This window comes from Ctenocephalides felis, unplaced genomic scaffold (genome assembly GCF_003426905.1).
Source record: "Ctenocephalides felis isolate EL2017-DRISC unplaced genomic scaffold, ASM342690v1 CF-g0.4_SCAFFOLD_01886, whole genome shotgun sequence".
Taxonomy (NCBI): domain Eukaryota; kingdom Metazoa; phylum Arthropoda; class Insecta; order Siphonaptera; family Pulicidae; genus Ctenocephalides; species Ctenocephalides felis.
In genome coordinates, this window is record NW_020538040.1 from 151,011,465 (window position 1) to 151,034,680 (window position 23,216).

The 23,216-nt window shown below is 28.0% G+C and overlaps 9 non-coding genes across 9 annotated transcripts; 8 read left to right on the forward strand and 1 right to left on the reverse strand.

The window, feature by feature from the left end:
• The first annotated feature begins 17,393 nt into the window (after positions 1–17,393).
• On the forward strand, positions 17,394–17,465 carry Trnae-cuc. Its single transcript has one exon. It is a non-coding gene; the product is annotated as a tRNA-Glu (tRNA).
• An 83-nt stretch (positions 17,466–17,548) lies between these two features.
• Positions 17,549–17,620, forward strand: Trnae-cuc. Its single transcript has one exon. It is a non-coding gene; the product is annotated as a tRNA-Glu (tRNA).
• Positions 17,621–17,703: 83 nt separating this feature from the next.
• On the forward strand, positions 17,704–17,775 carry Trnae-cuc. Its single transcript has one exon. It is a non-coding gene; the product is annotated as a tRNA-Glu (tRNA).
• Positions 17,776–17,858: 83 nt separating this feature from the next.
• On the forward strand, positions 17,859–17,930 carry Trnae-cuc. Its single transcript has one exon. It is a non-coding gene; the product is annotated as a tRNA-Glu (tRNA).
• An 83-nt stretch (positions 17,931–18,013) lies between these two features.
• Positions 18,014–18,085, forward strand: Trnae-cuc. Its single transcript has one exon. It is a non-coding gene; the product is annotated as a tRNA-Glu (tRNA).
• Positions 18,086–18,168: 83 nt separating this feature from the next.
• Trnae-cuc lies at positions 18,169–18,240 on the forward strand. The gene has a single exon. It is a non-coding gene; the product is annotated as a tRNA-Glu (tRNA).
• Positions 18,241–18,442: 202 nt separating this feature from the next.
• On the forward strand, positions 18,443–18,514 carry Trnae-cuc. Its single transcript has one exon. It is a non-coding gene; the product is annotated as a tRNA-Glu (tRNA).
• An 83-nt stretch (positions 18,515–18,597) lies between these two features.
• Positions 18,598–18,669, forward strand: Trnae-cuc. Its single transcript has one exon. It is a non-coding gene; the product is annotated as a tRNA-Glu (tRNA).
• Positions 18,670–21,238: 2,569 nt separating this feature from the next.
• Positions 21,239–21,310, reverse strand: Trnae-cuc. The gene has a single exon. It is a non-coding gene; the product is annotated as a tRNA-Glu (tRNA).
• Positions 21,311–23,216: the final 1,906 nt, after the last annotated feature.

Here is a 23,216-nt window from a genome sequence, read left to right on the forward strand (position 1 = left end):
TTTGATGACTGATATATTATATATTAGATACTTTAAAAATATTTTCATCTATATCTACGCTGGATTATCATGAATTAAACGTAATCTATTCTCAAATTCTTTTGATAAACTGATAACTGGATAAATTCCTGTTTAATCTAATACATTTGCCAATGCTTTCAATTGGCCAAATCAGCTGTTTATATTTGAATTATATTAATATATATATATATATATATATATATATATATATATATATATTAGGGTGGTCCTTAATATGGACATTTTCAAATTTCCTTGCTCCAAAAGGCTCAAATGGTTCCAAATTGATAAAAAACAATTCTCTGAAAGTTTTAGCTCCATTATATAAAAGTTATAGTCATTCATATAATCGTAATAGAAAACACAGTTTTATCATTTTCTTTTCGACCAGTGCAAATGGTTGTAGAAAGGCTGTGGGTTTACCAATACTTTTGATGAAAATTATTTATTATTAGTTAAAAAATGCAAACAATACTTGTACGTGCTTTTTAATCCCAATACATTAGAAAGTATTTTTAAACAATTTCATTTTGATAGCTGTTTTAAAAACCATATCATGTCTTATCATTTGCTAAAATAGCTATATGTATTTATGTTTTTGCAAGTATAATATATATATATATATATATATATATACATATATATATATATATAGTTTGCCAAGTAGCTGGTGACAATATCGAAACCTATGGAAGCCATTTCGAAACTTCCATTGAGATGCTCGGAAGCGGATGCTTCCATTATTCCACTCCATAGTACCTTCTAATTTCCCGCAAAGATCTTATTTGTTGCGCTTCAAGTATAAAAATAAACAACCATTTCAAAATGAGATGAATTGAAAAGTACTTTAGTAAAAGGGCACTTGTCACATTTTTCTGATGCGGGTACATAAGGCGGAAAAGCCATAAGCCATATTGCGAAAAAGATGGAAGTGCACAATTTAAGAGTTCACTTTGCGGCAAAGTTTCAGCATAAATAATCCCGTATTTGAAAATGGAAATATTAATTTTTATTGAAGTTTTAATTAATCAGTGCAAAATAAGCATTACAATTTATTTAAATTTAACAAAAAAAAATCAGTTACAATGCACGCTTTTGTGCGTCGAAGCTCGTATACGCATATTATGAATGTTAACCTTTATTTATCGTGCTACCTTATAGACATTTTTATACAACGTTCAGACTATGTGTAAAGCATATTGTTCATTTTTCGGTGTTTCATGGTTTCATTTTAAGGTTAAATATTAGTACAAATCTTGAGTTAATAAAAAATGTCTGGATCGGAAGAATATTTTATCCCGTCCCCCACAAATAATTATAGTGTAAATAATAAAGCAAATAAAAAAAATGTGTCGTGTAAGAAACGTAAGTTTATTGAAGTAATTCGTATTGTGCTTACTATATATTTTGGAGGTTATTAAAATGGAAATTGTTTTCATATGCAAGACAGATACTACAACTGTTCAAAAAATTTGCCAGCAAAAAACTTAAAAAAAAACAAGCAATCAATAATTGTATGTTAATTTTAATTACATGAAGTTCTTCAAACACAATTACATGACAAGTGAAATTGTGAAAACAATATTTACTTAGGCGTTGCTTAACATAATAATTCTCTACATTTTTATAGATATTGAAAAATATTAAAGCAGTACAGCTTTATTCTAACATGCCGAAGATATATCTTTTTCAGAATTATATCTCAGACACTTTTGAAAGTTTAGAGGAAGTCTACATGTTTTTCGTTTATGATGGCTATTAAGTATTACAAAGTTGCATATTTTTATAAACAACAAGGAATTATATTCAAACTTATTACTCTAAACAAGAGATCAAGCACAACAATAGTTTGTATAGCTGTGTATCTTTTATATACACTTTTATATCATAATGGTAAAAAAAATATTTCAATCTATTTTGTATATAAATTTCACATGTTGAAGTTATATTAATACTATCATTATTCTTATATAACATATTGATCTGGTCATCTATGCAGTTTATTCATTGCTAGTGTTAATGAAATTATTCAAGATTGTTATATTACAGATGTCCACTGTGTGAACGAATATTATAGAATTTATTAATCAGCAATCACTTTATTTCTCTAATGCTAATTCCAATAACAAACCGATCATGTCATATTTGAAGTATGACTTTGATTACATTATTGTTTTTAAATATTATACATATTTTTAATGCTATTATAAATATATAACTCATAATTTATCATTATATAAATGTGTATAATAGTTGACACTAATAAATGTGTGCATCACGAGTGTTTCCATATTACTAATGAACATTATTCAAAGTTGTTATGGGATGTATTTATTTTTATTTAACTTAAATTTGCTACTTTGTACGGTAGCAATTAAGTTTTACTTCAATCGCGTGTGATCCTTACGCGCACTCTTTTTTTATATACTTGCACACTAATGTACGTTTACTAACGTTTATATACATGCATGGTTGAAATGCACACTTATGTACAATAATATTCATGTATAAGCTTGCTTATATACACTATGTACTGTTCATGTACATGAGTTTGCACTTTAAGGTTCATGTACTTGCATGCTTATGTACATTAATGTTCAATACATGCACGCCTATGCACATTAAATTTTTTAATGTACTCTTGTGTACATTAACGTTTATTCATCAACGTTTCGTGTGAGTATATACAAGGGCGTATTCATGCATAGATATATATAAAAATGTCTCGAAAAATCTGTTGAATCTGCATGGGCAAAATACATGGAATAAATTCATCTATTTTTCCCATGCATTCAACTTTAAAATAAAATTTGAAATTATTTTTAAGACATGTATACATTTGAAGATGAAAGTCTGAAGTATGTATGTACGATTCTCTTTTAAGATACAATATAATACGTATCTATTCCTAGCAGTACGATCCAGAAGTTTCATTGTCGGAATGATATAATACTTTTCGTCCACTCGTATATCTATATGAGAATATAGTTAGGAAAGAATTCTCCTTTAAAACGCCTCGGTTCACTTTGTCAATAATATTCTGCACTATTTGGTAAAATACGATAGAGGCTGGGGAAAAACCAATATGGATTATTCCGCGTCATTCCATCGCATTACCTTGCAACTAGAGGTGGAAAGTGAATGTGAAATATCGATTTGACGAATTTTACAGTATCGATTTTAGAAAATAGAATGGGTTTAATAATAACATGACTACTCAGCATTTAATATTTTTCATCCATATTTTTATACATATTATATTAGATAAGTTTTATGAAAATAAACAATTAAGACGATTTACGTTTATTAAATTAATTACATAAATTATATTAATTTAATTAATATAATTAATTAATGCTCATAAATACCAGGTAATAGCTCGCTCTAGCTTTTTAATGTGATATATGATTTCTGAATATAATATTTAATTAATTACTTAGTTACTTTCATGAGAAGTTTAGAGGTAATTAGTTGTGTTATTTGTGCCTGTTAGAATTGAAAATATGTATAATTTGTATACATGTGCCTATATTTACATATTTCTACTGAAGATGGCATAAAATAATTTGTCGAAAAGTATAGCAGTAAAGTTGTTCATAGTTTTTATTTGGTGCAACTGCCTTTTAATATCATAATTAAACAACTAGTGCAAGTAAATAATTCTATATATATATATATATATATATATATATACGAGTATATATATATATATATATCATATAATGCACATCGTACATATGTATTTATTTATAGATTTTAATCATATAATGCACTAAGCTTAAAACCATGTTATTATCTAATTTATAATTTGCTTTTATGAGATACTTATATTTAAAATCAATACCAGTTAGCTTTCGATGCAATGAAAATGAAATACATATATCCATTTTTACTTATACCACTGACAATTGAAAATAAATACTAAAATGTATACACAAGAAATAGTTATACATTCTATATACTCGAAATGTATTCTAAAGACCAATGTAGTATTATATAATATAAAGATAATAAGAATTGTATGATGTTTTTAGTAATCAGGAACCTATTTTTGTCTGCAACTGATAGTTTATAAATATTTTTTTTAGGTTAAAAAATACAGGATAGTGTACATACTCATATCGTGGAATAGTTGTCATTAGCTTTACAATAACAGTTCTCTTTATTTATTTTCTGATCAGCAATCAAAATTTTGATATCTATATACTCTTATGATGATTATTTGGTTCAATAAATATTTTTGCTAATTGCTATTATAAGTCAAGCTAATGATAGACCTATTTCAGATTTATCATAATTTTTGTTAGGACAATGGTTGTGCTGTGAATATTTGAGAATTTTATCTATAATTCTTTGCAGTTAGGGTTATATATGAGAATTTTGTATCTACATTATTAGGTAAAAATAGAAATCAGAACTGTTTGATCATATTAAAAGACAACTCAATGGTTGACCTATTTCGGCATTGATATATTTTTATTAGACTCAATGATTGCGCTTTTCTTAGCGGTTGTAACGGCCAAGAGGATTATTTTTATTAGAATACCTATTTTTGTATTTCAAATAAAAATCGTTATCAATACTACTTGATATCAGGTTGCAGACAACGCGGGGTTTGAACTAGGAACCTTGTGGTTACAAGACCAAAACACACCTACTCGCACCACGTGCTTCATTATTTTTATTTATGTTTATTATATGTCTTCTAAAAATGATAAATATAACTAATATATGAATTACCTAAACATGTAAATTTTAAAACATTAAAGAAAATGTACATCTATCGCCCGTTTTACACGGAAGGTTGGTTCCAAAAAAAAGTGGAACTCAAAAAAATCACTCTTATGTGAAAAAACCGTGCTAAACAAAAAACACTATAAAAAAGCTCATTTTGTCAGTTTTTAATATAATCAACAAAAAATAAATATTAACAAATTTAGTATGAAACTTAATAGTTTATACGTACATAAAATTTAGTTTTGATCATAAAACGGGATGTTTCTATATTATCTACGTATTTCCATCATAAACATAGACTAGCTTATACACACATAAAATTTAGTTTTGATCATAAACCAGAAGTTTTCATCTTATCTACATATTTCCATCACGTACATTAACTATGTATTATACTAAGAATTCGCAACTACACATACATTTTATGGTGTTGTATTTTGACAGTTGTGAAAATGTTATTGTAGATTTAAGCAAATTATAGTTTAGTGTTTATAATTTCGTGTGAAAGCAAAATTAATAAAATTCGTTAAAAATTTTTTTTTTCAAAATCGCGGTTAAAAAGATCGAAAACGTGTACTGTGGAACAAGACGATTAGGTGTACTTTTGTTTTTGAATTGGATTTTCCTACATACATCGATCCCAAATCTCTATCGATATTTCTCTACCTCTCATCACTATTTGCAATGTCCTATCACTACATTCTATAGCCGATACTATAATTTCAATAATATTCGCAATATTTCCATGATACCGACCATAGTGTGCTATCGCTAGTCTTGTTAGCACGGGATATCACTTGACTCAATAACGCTTTTATTAAATGTCGATGCCATTAGATGATGCTGATCTCTCGAGATTTTAGTCTTATATTCTGATTTTGGGATTTGGATAGATAAAATGGTGTGATATAGATTGTTTGCGGTCATTTGCTTTGACATAACTAGTAATAGCGTGGAATGTTTGAGATTTGTCACATTTATGGATGTACGTACATCGACATTTGAATACATACATGAGCTATTACGAATATAGTTTATATTATAAATGTTGTTGAGATAAATTAAAATGATTTGATTTTGCGAAATTGCAAAGCGTCACTTTTCAATTGAACGCGTAAAATCTATTCTAGGAGAAAATTTAGATCAAAAGATAAAATTTGACTTTAAGTATTATAATATATTGATTAAACAAACTAACATCTGAACACATATCACTTATCAAACATACAACTATCCTATGTTCAGTAAAATTCTCAGTAAATTCCTAATTACAGAAATGTGTTTTTCAACAATTTCTTTAAAATTTGTTCTGTTTCTATTTACCTCATAGAAGGGGCTAAATGGAATGGCCAGAGTCAAACAGATCCGATGTCTTATTTTTAATTTTAAATGGATTTTACTAATATAATAGCTATAATATTCAACTACTGCAAAATAAAAATTTTATGAACACATTGTTTACAAATATAACTTTGATCAGGCACTTCATCAGCAGAATTGGAATAAATATTTATTTATTTTGTCTCCTGTAAAGTTACTTTTTCAACATGATTTACTTCTTTATTCAATTAAAATAACAAACTTTACTAAATACTATAACTTGAAAAATACCAAACTTTACTTATTTTTGAAATATTAGTGATGGACTTTTTAACTTTAAATTTATTTCATTTAATTTGCAAGCTGAATAAATAATCATTGATTTTCATAAAGCAAATCGCTTTCGATTCACAAGTAGTATACAATTTTATTGGAAATGAACAAAGTTAATTTATTTACTTAACTTAGTTGAAATAGTTGGGCTAAAAAAGTTTATATTGTGTTTTAATGTGTTCAGTAAGCACAGTTTTAAATTGTTTGAGAGAATAAAATCTTTAAATAGCGCAGAACTCTGGCTGGTTAATAATTTTAAGACAACCATTATTTTAACTAGAACTTTTTTCATAATGAACGCTTTAGGAATTAAATCAATTGTGATTTAATATATACAGACAAAACCACCAAAAAATTAATAAAACACAATCAGCAACAAAAAATCAATCTCATACAATATAAAACTATGATTGATTAACACACCTATATACATTGAATAACAACATAGTTTTTCTCACCCAACCATCCTTCATTTCGAAAAACATTTATTAAAAAGACTTTGCCTAAGTATGTTTTATTCAACTAAGCCATTTCATCCCTTTACGATTAAAATTGTTGATTTTGCAGTTTACAAAAACTTTAGTCACAATTAATTTTACATATATTACAATATGCTTGTAAATATTCTTTTATCATTATTAATGTATACAGCAATTGTTATGCACGCAAACATCGTATGCAAAATGTATAATAAATATTAAATATTTCTTTATAATGAGTGATTTTATGTATAATTTTCAAGCAAAAAAATACGTGGCGTAAACTTTTTAATTATTGATAAGACATTGTAGAATAATGAACACAAGTCAAGGTTGTATTATCGAAAGTTTGTGATCGCGTGCGCTTTTTCATTGTCATTGCATCATAGGTGCATAATTTTATATCGACCTCGATGAATCGTTTACTCCTCTTCCTTTAAAGCATTTTGTAATTATATTATTAGTTAATTTATTTAAATTCCCGTAAAAAGATTCAAAAAATTTCTTTTTGATATTAGTACCGAAATTTGTTGTATCTATTAATCAAGTTATACATACTATTGAATACTGCACGTGAATAACTAAATAAAATGATCAGGCATTGTTTTTTTTGTGATGAGTTTTAATACAGCTCCATTCAAGTTCGAAGTTAGTGGCTCTATTTGATTTTTAGATAAAATGATTCTTCTAAAAAAACACACTTTTTTAAATTATTGAAGGTTTTTACCCGCCATTTATAATGATTTATACTACTTATAATATAATACTTTTATATGCTTGTTGAATCGAGAAGGATTTGTCTCAATTTGACATAATTTAGTATTTGATTATTCTCATATACTTTATTATAAACCTTCCGTAGGTTAAGTTATAGTAATCGCAAAAAACTTGAGAATGAAAATTTTAGCATATCTTTACGTTTCAGCGATTTCTGGACATTTTGGCATACTTAAAAAAAAATGATGTATGTATGTGTGTGTGTGTATGTTTGGATACAATTATTCAAAAGATTAGAATGGCGTGCTGATCAGATTTGGAAAAAGCAGGTCCAGCCGTTTCAGAGATACGGTGCAAATACAGCAAAAAATACCAGTTTTTGAGAGAAAGGTGTATACGATTAGAGTAATTCAAAAGGCATATTGCTCGTATCAAAGGAGTGAAGAAATGATTAGTTTTTGGTCAAGACAGTTCCAGAGGTTTGATTAAAAAAACATTTTTAGAAATATATCGAAAATTAATTTCGGATCTTGATAAAATTTTGTAAAATATACATTTTTTTTAAAAAAAATCCAAAAAAAAAAACAATAATTTTGCATTTGCAATTCAGTTTCAAATTTTTTATATAATAAATATAAGTAATATGAGGTTTTCGAATGCATTCAGAGTATCATGCATTCCGTTTTGGTTTTGTTCTTGTATATTAATATAGATACACTATATTAGATCTAGAAGAGACATGCATTTGATGCAAAACCCTTTTTGCTAATGTCCGAAAGAGGACAAAACCATTTATTTGAAAACTGCTTTCTTATAAATTAGCATCTCAGCATGTCCTTTACCCATATGTCATATGGCAATATATGGGTTTGGTAATAGGATGCATTTTTCCTTGATAAATATGTTATTATAGTTTCTACTTAATTAAAATACTTTCGTATGGGTAGCAATGAACCAAAGATGAGTAAATACGATTGAGACTGGTTGTAATATTATTAAATCATTAAATATAATTATTAAAAAATAACACATTTTATCATTTTGTTCGTACTTCCCTTACTTAATAATTATGTTCAGGTATCGAAAACTAAATAGCACTGCTCTAAAGGAAAAAACCCAACAACAACAAAAAATGCTTTTGTTACAAAAATTGACAATGCGGACGTTTATCTCCAGGTATCGAGGTGGCTTATTGCAAAGCATTAGCCCCTTACTTTAAAACAGTATCGTTCAAAATGTAATTTACTTGTTTTTGAGATAATTGTGGTGGATCCTTTTACCCGCGTACAGCTTTGTTATAGCCTGTATAGTTTTTTTGTGAAATCTATTACAAATCCTAATATATGAAGCCGTATAATATATAGATATACATAAACTTGATGATGCCAACTACTTTGTCACTTAAATTTTTCGTTTCTAAAAAGTTGGATGTGAATCGAACATATGCGAGTAGTATATGTGAATTGTAGAATTGGTTGTAAAGGATCGCTATGTTCGCTTGCACTCGGTTATCGAATAAAAGACATAGGAGTAGAGAATAGAACACGTTTTAGCCGAAAGTATAGTGCGCTAGGCGGCAACAGGGCGAGATGTGACGTCACGCGGCCTTGTACATGCGCTATATGGATCCGCCGCGGTGGAGCAGCCCGCATCGAAAAACACTACACGAACAACTAAGCAGTTCCGAGTCAGGTATACACTATACCTACCTTTGAACTATAGAAGAAGTTCTGCAAATCATTTTATGTTTTCATCAATAATACATACATCTTATCCTAATGTGTTCGCCTTTAACCACCTTCTGCTTCTCAAATACACCGCACACATGAGACCCAAGGATTATAGTGATCCGACCCATTCACATGAAATTTATTATAAGTAGGACCGACAAATTATTGTTTGGATTTTAAAGTATATGGAAACTAGTAGTGCATGGAATCGTGCCTTAAGGCAAAAACTTATTTACCATTTTTGGCACTTTTTGCCCCGTATCTTCAAAACGGTTGTACCTGCCTTGTCCAAAAACTAGTCAGCACATCTCCTTGTTAATAAGAATTGAATGTTATTTGAATCATTCTAAATGGTAGGCTCGTATTCCGGAAATCGTCGCCAAAATTTGTATCCGCACACCCACAAACAAACACACATACATCCATTTTTTCTGAGGTTTTCGAAAATGTTCAAAAACTTTCGAAACGTAAAGATATATAAATCATGGTCATATTTTAGAGATCAAATATAGTTTATCTATATTAATATACCGGTGGATCTTTTCGTCTGGTTGTAGCAATTATTTCTTACATACTTGAGGTAGAAGTTAAAAAGCCAATCACCTTTGACAGGTAATCATTTTTTTAAGAAATAATTACAAGTATCAATAAACAGGTTCGCAAAAAATATGACAAAAACACCTTCAAAATAAACTTTTTAAGACGCAGGACATGTTTAAACTGATTACTGCGAAAAGTCTGTGGTATGGGGCTCAACATCTTACCGGATTGTGATTATCGATCGATTTTTAAATAAGGCTACTGTGTCATTTTGTCCGCATTTCCCCTATTCGTTATTTGTTTTTATATAAGTTGTTATTTTAGTTAGATTCAACAGTTTTTGTATATAACCTCTGCAAAAGCTTACACGATGATGAACCTAAACCTTTACATTGACTAGATGTAAACAAAAAGTAAATAGTAAATAATAAAATAAAATAAAGTAAAAAGCAATTTTACAAAAGATAAATTAAAACTAGCTGTAAGTGGAATTCTGTCTTGAGGCATTTATGGCATCGTGCCTTAAGGCAAATTGCTGGAACTTCCCGTACCGAAATGTTCGAGGAATACTGAATGTTTTCAAATAGATTATTATAAATATTGTAACATTGTCTAATATTTATGAGAATTATATAAACTGAATTGCAGAGTTGAAAATTTGTAAAGTATATTAGAACTATAGCCAGAATTAAAATAAAATCTGAAATATTTTTGATAAAACTAAAAAAAAAAAAAAAAAAAAAAAAAAAAAAAAAAATTGAACAAAATTTTTTTTCCAAAATCAATTATTTTGTTAAGACAAGCAGAAAGTTCTTTGAATCATTGAAATCGGACGCTTAGTTCTCTCAAAAACTGCCATTTTTTACATATTTAGCTCCATATCTTCGAAATGGCTGGGCCTGCCTTTGCCAAAAACTAATAAGCACTTCTCCCAATCATTACTAATTGAATGCTTTTTAGATCATTCAAATCAGATACTCCGTTCTCTCAAAAATTCGATTTCTATTTTCTGCACTCTTTGCTCCGTATCTCCGAAACGGCTGGACCTGCCTTTGCCAAAAACTAATCAGCTCTTTTCCCTATCAATAGGAATCGAATGTTTTTTGAACCATTCAAATCGGTTGATCCGTGCGCCCTAAAACGTGACTGGAAATTTGTATCCATACATACATACACACACACACACACACACACACACACACACACACACACACATCCATTTTTTCTGAGGTATGCCAAAACGTTCAAAAACCTTCAAAACGTCGAGAAATGTTAAAATTTTCAATTCCGATTTTCGGCCCATTACAATAACTTACCCTACGGGAAGTTAATAATATATTCCAACTCTAAAGATGAATTATTCTGACAAAGTTCTATAGTAAAGAACTTTGTCAGAAGAATAAGAAGAAAAATAGAATCTATACGATATGCAGTGTGATCCTTGTGAAAAATGTGCATAGAAAATATGTTATTCCGACAGTAATTGTATTTACGCTATTTGTAATAATTATATTTTAAAAAAAATGAATCTGATTATGATAAATTAGCCTGAGCAAGATTTGTGATTAGGGTTTAGTTTATTATGTTTAAAAAAAACATATTTAAATTATAATTTTTAATTTTTCTGTTCAATCTAATAATCAAACCGCGTCGCAATGATTAGATAATGTAGCTATTATTCCATAAAACCTCTTTAAAATAAAAAGTAAAATAGTGAACCCTCTGGCAGTCCATTTTTATCACGCCCATGGAACCATAAGACAAATTTTTGAAATATATATAAAAAAACGAGTTTCACTATAATTACTTTTATTGAACATAGTTAGATAACTGTTTATTTGATACGTCTTATTTGTTGTGATGTACTTGGTATGGTTTTCACAGTATAAAAGCTACAAATCATATGGGACCTTTGTGCGCCCTACTCTACATTAAGTCATCGTGTTGTATTGACAACTTTTTATTTAACTGTACGACCCATAAATTACGGTGAAATTGAAGATTAAATTGATTTACTTTACTGCATATAGGTGTCTTTGAAAAGTAATTCAATATTTAATATATAATTGCCTTTGCAGCATATACGTGATCAAACCTATCACATTTACCTAAAACCCGAATGTAATTTCATACATCTATGAATAAACATGTACGTATGGCATTCAACAACTTACAACTGCTCATATTATTTACCAAGTGCACTCTTCAATGGAATAATTGCATCCATTCAGTGCATCATTTCCGTAAGAATATTCCCATCTTCATTCATATTCCTTTCAACTCAATTTCCAAGCGTGATAACATTACGTACGCGGGAATTATAGTTTAAATATTTTCCAAGCAAATAGGATATTTTCTTTGAAACTAGCGAGTTGTGCGCTTTTGTACGCGTATCCGTGCGCCCTAATTTGCATTCCGCAGTCGGCGTGTGTAACTTCTGAATTTCGCGAAATGCTATTCGCCGACGTAGGTTTTTCGCGTACAGTCGCGCGACGTTTTCAAGTTAAATCCGACCACGTGTACGACAGTATTATATTAGGACCGATCGTTAAATATATATATATATATATATATATATATATATATATACATATATATATATATGATAAAGTGGCAGGGTGGGGCACGAAGATCCAATTTGACTTTGAGCAATTATTTTGCGAGAACCAAACCAATCACATCACAACAAATTACACATGTCGAACAAGCAACTATCTGACTATGTTCAGTAAAACTCTCAGCTAATTCATCATCGTAAAAATGTGTTTTTTTGCTGTTTTTCAAAAATTTGTTATCTGGTCATTTTTGCCCCATAGACGGGGTAAATTGGGACAAGCAGAAGGCAAACAGATCCAATGTCTTATTTTAATTTTAAATGGATTTTACAAAATAATAGCTACATTATTCAACCAATGTAAAATATCAATTTCATAGAAGCTTTTCTTACTGAAATAACAATGTATTATTATTATTATTATTATTATATTATAATTATCTTATTATTTCTAATGATGTATTTTATTATATTTATTATTATCTGTCACTTATTGTTTTTATTCCACTTTGTTTTTTTTAGTATTATTTTTATTATTCAGAAATTTTATTTTTTTTATTTATTAATTTTATTATTATTATTATTTGCTTTTATTTTATATTGAATCATCATACTACGGATATAATTTTAATGTAAATACTATCCTTTATTTTGTACTCTTTTTTATTTAAATTTATGCTATTGTTCATTATTAGTACTAGATGTTAAATTATTTAACAGTTGTAATAAATATAGTAATTAAAAAAAAACAATGTAAATAACCTTGATCTTGTATTTCTTCAGAAATATTCACCAGCAGAGTTGGAATAACTAATTATTTAATTTATCTCTTGTAAAATAGGATTTTTAAACCTATTTTATATTTTTCATTTTTTACACTTTTGGCAGGGTAAAGGTTCAGTTGGTCTTTTTTACCCCACCCAGGTGTAAGCTTTTGTAAAAGGTATATAGAAAAACTGTTGAATCTAACTTAAAATCAATAATACATCTTATAAAACCAATAAATAACGTATACTTAAAAATTGTATTAAAGGCTCGTAAACTAAACAATAGTGCTCACAACCAAAAAAACTAACAAAAAAAGAAAATACTTTTTTATGGATTTTCAAAAAATGCAATTTATCTCCTGATAGCAACGTCGTAAGAATTAAGTCAATGGCAAGTTATACATCTTTTTTCCTCTACTTTCAAATATTGTTGTTAAAGAATTCATTTTTAACCTTGTGGACCTTCTTACCCGCGTGTTTTTAAGCCGCGCTCTACCCTATAATCTAGAGGTTTTAACACTTATTTTTGAAATATTAGTAGCCAAATAGTAGACAATAATATAATAATAAATATCAGAAGATATTTAAGATAAAGGACATGCTTTGGTGCAGATGAAAAACAATTTGAACCTTATATTAAAAAATGTTTTTTTCTAATTTTCTATCTGACTTTTTCTATAAACCTAAACTAAACTAGGTAAACTAATTCATTTATTTTAATTATTTATGATGATTTTGGTAAAAGTGGCATCAGATTTTGAAAAATTAAATGTATAGTTCAACAAAAATGCTTAATTCTTAAGAATTTTGAACCAAGATGCACAAAACATTTTTATGCCATAGTTTTGAATCATTTATTCACTTTTGAATGTCTATCAGTACAGACAGATTTCTTATAAGTTAACTAGGATTATTAAAATATTGTCATTTTTCTTTATCATAAGTAATAGATATGATTTAAAAAATCACAAAGGCGCAAAATACCAATAAAAATTGTTCTCAATACTATTTAGAATTTTAGCATTTTAATATTTACAGTAATACATTTATTTTGAAATGGTCGCAAATATATACTATTAATAATGTTATTATTCTATAAATACAAAAACGATAACAGTGTTTGAATATATCGAGAGACAACTTCTTGAATTTCAACACAAAATGTAATTTTCAATGATCAATTTTTCATAAATCTTTCAGTGATCTTTATAATGCGGTGTAAGTCAACCTCTTTGAATCCTATGTTATCTGAAGGTAAATAATTCATATTTGAATCGAAGTATTTCCTATTTCTCGCACATCATGAAATTATTACGAGGTTTGCATATGTTTGGGCGTACATGTCACTTAATCAGATTTGACATTCATATATACAACTTTTATTCATTACACAGGCAAGAAGCCTTAGAGGTAGATTTAATATGATGTAGGACGCTACTTGAAAATTTATATTTTGAATATTTAGGTCGAGACCGGATTAAATCTGAAAACGAATATCTAAATAAATTAGAATGTTTTTCTACTCGTATATATAAGTAAATATTAAATATATACTAGTTAAATAAATATGAGCTTTTAGATGGAAAACTGAAAACTACGTTGTAACAGATTTCATAAATCTAGTCAGATTCTGATAATTTTTCAAAAATTATATTTATTCTGTATATGTATTTAGTCTAAACTTGATCTTGTAGGAATAAAATGAAACACGAACTAGCAAATAAAAATATACTAACAATCTTTGGATAAAACTAGTGGTGCATGGCATTGTGCCTCTAGGAAAATTGCTGGAAATTCTAATACCAACAGCTAACATTGATTAAAAATTTTTTTAAAACTTTGAAAAAAGTAAATTTTTTGAGAATTTTGATTTTTTTTTTTAAAATGACTTTTTTGAAAAATTTGAATTTATTCTATATTCTGATTTTTTTTTAAAAATTTTGAACTTTTTTCAGAGCAATCACGCTGCGCCAGCTAAGCTCCAAATTTCCAAAAATATTTCAAAATGTAAAAAAAAAACTTTTTTAAAAAAAAAACATTTTTTTTAAAAGACATAAAACTATGGTACTAAAAAAATTACATAACATTATAATAACCAAATAATTAAATTTTTAACTTCCCGTAGGCCAAGTTATAGTAATAGCAAAAACTGGTAATTCAATTCTTTTCAATTGAATGGTGTTTCATTATATCTCTATCCATCTCGAATTGTCTCGGAGATTACTGTGACACAAATCATTATCTGGTAATTTGCTGTTAATTGTACGACTGAAGTTGCAATAGCAGCAATACTCACAATGCTGCTTGTTCGCAAGTTGTAGATTGCCATTGTCACAGATAACCGAACTTGAAAATAGAAGTTTCTTAGCAGTTGCAATAGTTTTGCAACTTGAAATATCATTTCAAGAAGTGATATATGTCATTTTTGATACTACACCAAACTTTTGTTTGATATGAACTATTAGTTGAACTATTTTCAGTACTCTTTATGTATTTTAAAAGATGTAATTAACTAGTAGTGCATGACATCGTGCTTAAGGCAAATTGCTAGAACTTCCCGCACCAAAAATTATTTTTCTAAAAAAAGATTAAATTTTTTTAGAGAAAAAAAAACGATTTTTGAAACCTTCTTGAAAAAAATGTTATTTTTATACTTTGAAATATTTTGGAAACTTTGAATTTTTTTTCAAAGCAATCGCGATACGTTAGCTGCGTAGAAACGAAATATCAAAGCGCGTAGGCGCCACGCTGGTGTATAACAGGTAAACATTGGTACGGAACCCATAGAAATGTAAACAAAATTTGATCGTATTATTAAAATATCTATAAAACATGTGATAAATTTATGTGTATATGTCTAATGATCATTTTTGTCCGCCAAATGCCATTTTTTTCACTTTCTCCGAAACCATTAGACTTGCCTTCCAAAAAATCTATTACGATTTTTGGCCCATTTTGCATCATATCTTCGAAACGGCTCGGCCTGTCTTCGCCAGAATCTAGTCAGCAAGTCTCCTTTTGAATACGAATCGAATGTTTTCTCGAAATCGTTGACGATCGCACACACACACATACATCCATTTTTTCTAAGGTATGACAAAATGACCTTGAAACGTAAAGATATGCAAATATTTTTATTTTCGATTTTTTTACGATTACTATAACTTACACTACGGGAAGTTAAAAATTCTTTGATCATTATATATGTCATTATTTTTTTAATTGATAAATCGTTATTTATTAATTACAACACAACTTAAAACAAATATAATTATTTTCTCTTAAAAGCATTCAAACAATTATGTTGCAGAAGATAAACACAGGCAAAGTTACAATATTTGTTATGAAGCACATACAAGATTTAATAACGGTTCAATCAGAAAAATCTCTCAGTAGAAAATAAAACAAGCACTTCAAAGCTTTTTGCGTATCCTTTATATATACAGAACTCTACACCAAGTCAATGGGGGATCATATCATTGATCCTAACTATAATAAAAAAAAATTAAAAAAATGCATTCTATGTAGTTAGAAAATTATAAGCTTTTAAATGCAGCCTGGAGCTCTGGTAAGACTGTGACCATTTTTTGAATATTCTGGCAGATTTTTATTAATTTTGTTGATTGAAACTTTGAATCCGTAATCTAAATAACATTTCTCGAACCACAGTCGAGAATAATGACATAATTGCTCCAAGTTTTCTAGAATTAAAATTAATTGTTGAACTATGAATTTAAAATTTTCAAAATTAGTCAGCATTAAAAGGCTTTTCAAGAAAAATGTAATAAAGTGTGCTGGCAAGTTCTGTCAAAAGTTCTCGTATTCAATCTAATTTGTAACATGGTGAAATATTTGATAGTTTCATAATAAAAAAAATCAAGTTCAAAAATAATAAAAGACATCATGTATACATTTGGACAGCAATAGATATTGAGAATTTATTTACTGAAAAGTTGTAAACTTTTATTATTAACATGAGAATTCTGGCGAGGTAGATGATTGTGATTTCACATATTTTCAATTTTCCTGTTTTTACCGTATCGCACGTTGTCTAGTGGTTAGTATACCTTGCACTCACCCAGGAGGCCGGGGTTCGATTCCCCGCATGGGAATATTTTTTTATTTATTCACTAAAATTAAACAATTAATTCTAATTAATTGAATTTTCTACTAGGAACAATGAGCTTTTCTTATATCCCATGTTATCTAGTGGTTAGGATACCTGGCTCTCACCCAGGAGGCCGGAATTCGATTCCCCGCATGGGAATATTTTTTTATTTATTCACTAAAATTAAACAATTAATTCTAATTAATTGAATTTTCTACTAGGAACAATGAGCTTTTCTTATATCCCATGTTGTCTAGTGGTTAGGATACCTGGCTCTCACCCAGGAGGCCAAGGTTCGATTCCCCGCATGGGAATATTTTTTTATTTATTCACTAAAATTAAACAATTAATTCTAATTAATTGAATTTTCTACTAGGAACAATGAGCTTTTCTTATATCCCATGTTGTCTAGTGGTTAGGATACCTGGCTCTCACCCAGGAGGCCGGAATTCGATTCCCCGCATGGGAATATTTTTTTATTTATTCACTAAAATTAAACAATTAATTCTAATTAATTGAATTTTCTACTAGGAACAATGAGCTTTTCTTATATCCCATGTTGTCTAGTGGTTAGGATACCTGGCTCTCACCCAGGAGGCCAAGGTTCGATTCCCCGCATGGGAATATTTTTTTATTTATTCACTAAAATTAAACAATTAATTCTAATTAATTGAATCTTCTACTAGGAACAATGAGTTTTTCTTATATCCCATGTTGTCTAGTGGTTAGGATACCTGGCTCTCACCCAGGAGGCCGGGGTTCGATTCCCCGCATGGGAATATTTTTTTATTTATTCACTAAAATTACACAATTAATTCTAATTAATTAAATTTTCTACTAGGAACAATGAGTTTCTCTTATATCCCATGTTGTCTAGTGGTTAGGATACCTGGCTCTCACCCAGGTGACCGGGGTTCGATTCCCCGCATGGAAATATTTTTTATTTATTCACTAAAATTAAACAATTAATTTTAATTAATTGAATTTTCTACTAGGAACAATGAGTTTTTCTTATATTCTTTTTCTTGATTCTAATTAATTGAATTTTCTACTAGGAACAATGAGTTTTTCTTATATTCTTTTTCTTAATTCTAATTAATTGAATTTTCTACTAGGAACAATGAGTTTTTCTTATATCCCATGTTGTCTAGTGGTTAGGATACCTGGCTCTCACCCAGGAGGCCGGGGTTCGATTCCCCGCATGGGAATATTTTTTTATTTATTCACTAAAATTATACAATTAATTCTAATTAATTGAATTTTCTACTAGGAACAATGAGTTTGTCTTATATCCCATGTTGTCTAGTGGTTAGGATACCTGGCTCTCACCCAGGAGGCCGGGGTTCGATTCCCCGCATGGGAATAATTTTTTTTTTTCTACTTTCCAAATATTGATGCACTAAAATTAAACATTTATCAAAATTTTATGGATACCTGCAAAAATTTTCCAAATTTGGTAAACATATTTCAATCAAACATATTTAGAGTTTACTGTACTTTCGAGATTCTATCGTTTCGAAATAATTTTTTTAAGTAAAAGGTTAAATTAAATTTTAACGGTTAATAGTTATCTTTATTTATACAAAACAGTTGAGTTCTATTCTGTATTACATATCAGATTACAAAATCTCTCAGAAATTTTCATGTGACATATATAAGTATAAAACATATTCATGACTAAAGTTCCATATGAAACAACAGTTTTCTATCTTAATAAAATATGCAATTTTCCATACTTAATTAGCAATCGAAACTATGAATTCTTAAGCTGTTTTGACGTACACATCTTAATCTAGTGCTTCTAAAAGACAACCCAGTAGTTGACCATTGACTTTCTGATGATATTATATTGGATATATTTAAAATGGTGATGTGAGTACAGATTGCAGCAATGACTGGAAAGGATTTTTTACTTGGTATCATATTATATTTGAGATACTCAATCAGAAGTGAAAATCCATAGCACGCTGCTTAATATCAAGCTGGCCAAAATCAATAACGAACCAGGAACATGTGGTTGCTGGACTGCATTTTTACCACAGAATCATAGGCGGTTTCTCACATTGATTCATAGTAAATGTGGTTATATTGCTTAGGATTTTCAACAGTGGTTTTCAATTCAAAGAAAATATTCAATTGCACAAAATATCAACGGATTAGGCAAATACTATTTTGTTTTCTTATATATATATATATACAGCTAATAGCTACTGAAAATTTGATTGCATTGTATTAAAAATAAAATATCTTAAAATTTAAATTTGAAGACCAACAAACACTTATTACTTTAATTAATTTAGACAACAGAAAATGTTGTTTCACTTTAAGGTCTAGCTCACAGCAAAGTTTGAAAAATATCTTCACTCTTCTAACTTAGTCTCTAAAAGGAATGATAACTCTACAAATAATTTTATGCATTTTCTATTATATTACATCGTACATATTGACTTTTGCTTTTATCTTTAAACAGCTCGTTCTAGATTTCATCTATCAATTAAAATCACCATGATTTCTACCTATACTATATTTTGGATATTGTAAAGAATATGTACTATCTTTAGTTGGGTGACGCACAAGGGACATACGCAAACAATATTTTTCAATTTTATTTCAAATACTAGTTCAATTGATTCAAAACAGAAATGTTATTCTGAAACACGATATATGCGAAAATACATTTCATGACGAGAACTTGTAACCAATCAATTCTAAATCAGATACTTTTATGCGTAGCAACCATTTGTTCAATGTATCATTATCTACGAAAATATATTTCATTTATATTTTATTTTATCATTGCATCTACTGATTTTTGTATAGAAAAATATATGAACATAAAATAAATATGAAACAACGCCAATTTTAAAACAAATTTTAGTAAGCATTTATAATCGCCTTATATTTCCGTTAATATAGTTTTCAAATATGCATAGTGGAATAGGTAAAATTCTCAGAATAACATAAGTTCATACATTTCAACACCTTGATATGTAGCTAATTCAAATTGAAATTTAGGCTTGTTTTAGACATTTTAAGTAGGCACTATTTAGAAATTGCTAGTTTTTCTGTTATACGCAATAAACGCCAAAAATACACTCGTTAATTATATTAAAAAAATCTGTGAATAGTTTACTAGAATCTGAACTATATATGTTAGCAGATATAATAATAAATATTGAAAGAACTATTGAAAGAAATGCCTTTCTAAAATACCATAAACTTTGCATCGTCTCTTTAAAGTTTCGGTTTTATAATGAATGTAATGTTATCTACAAAATATGAATTTTAAGTAACTTTCGTAAAAACTATTTAAACAAGTTACACGTATTGTCTTACATAAAAATTAAGATATATTTTAGAACTTATTGACAAATTGAAATGTAATAATAGTAAATCCCATATATCACTAATCACTAATTTTTTGCACGCTGGTCTTCTACTGTTTGATAAAATTCTTAATCGAACAAAGATATTAATTCACTACTGTGTTTTTGTACCTATCTCTTTTTTCATACAAAATCATATTTTTTAATTTTCAACAGGTCAAAAATGATTCGGTCCACATTTTCACTTCTATATCCGCAATCGTATTTGACACAATTTCAAATACACAATTTTGCCATGGATTGAGACCTTATTGTTAGATATTTTGATTTGTTGTCTGAAAATTCATAACTTACATTTAAAAAAATAATTGAATGAGAAACTCAAAAGTAGAGTAAATTATTTTCAAAATGAATTAAAATTAAAATAAGGGAACTAAGTTTTGAACATTTTTGCAGGTATCGATAACGTTTTGAGAACGGTTTAGTTTTAGCTAAACTTCTATTTAATTGTTAAATTTTAGTGAATAAATAAAAAATCAATTAATTAGAATTAACTGTTTATTAATTTTCGTGCCTAAATATTTGAAAAGTAGGATAAAAAATGTAGGCCCACGCGAGGAATCGAACCCCGGCCTCCTGGTTGAGAACCAGGCATCCTAACCACTAGACAACATGGGATATGACCGAAATTCATTGTATTGCAATACCGTGGATAGAATTTCAATTAATTAGAATTTGCTGATTTTTAAACTATTTGGAGAATAAAATTGATAAATAAATTTTGATTTTATCAAACATTTTATTTATGTGGATAATTTTAATTTTTTATATATGTACTCAAAAGTTTATTTTTTGATATTGTTAATAAACCATGATTGCATTAGAAAAATTACAGTGAGTATTATAAACCAAATAACGTACTACATACGTTCAGTTTTATTTCATAATTATACAAGAAATAACTATAATTATTTTTTCAACTTTCTAAAGTACTAACTAAAGCAAAATGCCTTTTTTTCGAACAACATATTTAATATTTCTAATTAGTGTTTATACTCTCACTTGTACACAAAAAAATGATTTCAAAGAAACAAAACTATATTACATAATAACTGGTCACAAAGAAATTATTTGGTCCTCTTTCAGATATCAGCATATAAGCAAGTTTTGCAATAAATGCAAGCCATTTCTTATTACCGGTGGATTGATTTTTATTTAGAAGTAGTTAAAGTAAATGTTAAAAGCCAATCATTGTTTGACAGATTTCAATTTTGTTTTTTTTTGGCTTCGAATAAACTACATTGTAGTGCTTTTGAAAAATTATTATGCCATTATGTTCAAAAGTAAACAAACATTATTAAATAATAAAAATTTTTTTAGGCCTGATGATTGCAATAATATTGATCGAAATCACTAGTACCTGGTATAAGTTTATTGATTTCAATAGAAATAATTACAAATAACAATATGGCCCAAAACATGAGAAAACACCCTCAAAATAAACTTTTGAAGGTATGATATACGTTTGAACTGACGTTAAGACTGTGACAATGCGCTCAACATCTGACAGGATTGTGTTATGGCTTTCTAATTTATTTATGAATATATACCATTTTGTTCATTTTTTTTATATATTATATATATATATATATATATATATATATATATATATATATATATATATATATATATATATATTACAGTAGAGAGTGCATATTAAAGTTACTTAGCACGTCTTTCGGGTATGACATAGTGGCCCGGAAGCTCATAGCCATAAACCACGTAGGAACCAACAGTAATTTCACGTGAAAGCTAGTTTGCTAGCTACGAAGATACAGTAAATTAGAAAAGTTGTATTTACATGACTGCAAAAAAAGATAACTTGTCAGAATTTATATACAAACATATTCACATGATGATAAACGACCATATGGCGATATATATTAGACAGAGTTATAAGACAGCGATATTTTATAAGAAGCGAAATGAAGATAGAATAAAATTGCTAGATGAAGGTATGCAGATAATATAAAACTAGATGTGATAAATCAAATTGTTGAAAGCTCTAATAAATCAATATTATAATTTTTTTTAAAAAAATTTTATATTGTATTATAATTTTTCTTTAATTTAATATATAATTTAATCTTTAAATTTTTATTAATATATTATTTATTTATAACAAAAATTTTTGATCCAAAGTCTTGTAGATATATAACGTTCGTAAATGACGATTATGTATTCTTCATAGAAGTTAGAACCACAAAATATTATGTAGGTTTGCATTGTAATTATCCATAAACCTAGTTTGGCAATAAATGACAATTAAAAAACGCATAATACAACATTATCATTTATTGAAACTTAACTGAAGAATTTCTGTACTGTTTCGCTGTTGGATTGCAGTCGAAGTTGGATAAAATATTATTGATATATAAAAATTAACAAAAACTTATTAATTTATGAAAAACTCATTTAAATTAAATTTAATTAATATTAATTAATTAAAAAATATTAAGTTAAGAAAACAATATCTCCTTCCACAAAAAAGTTCTTTTTTGCATTATTTTATATAACACAAATT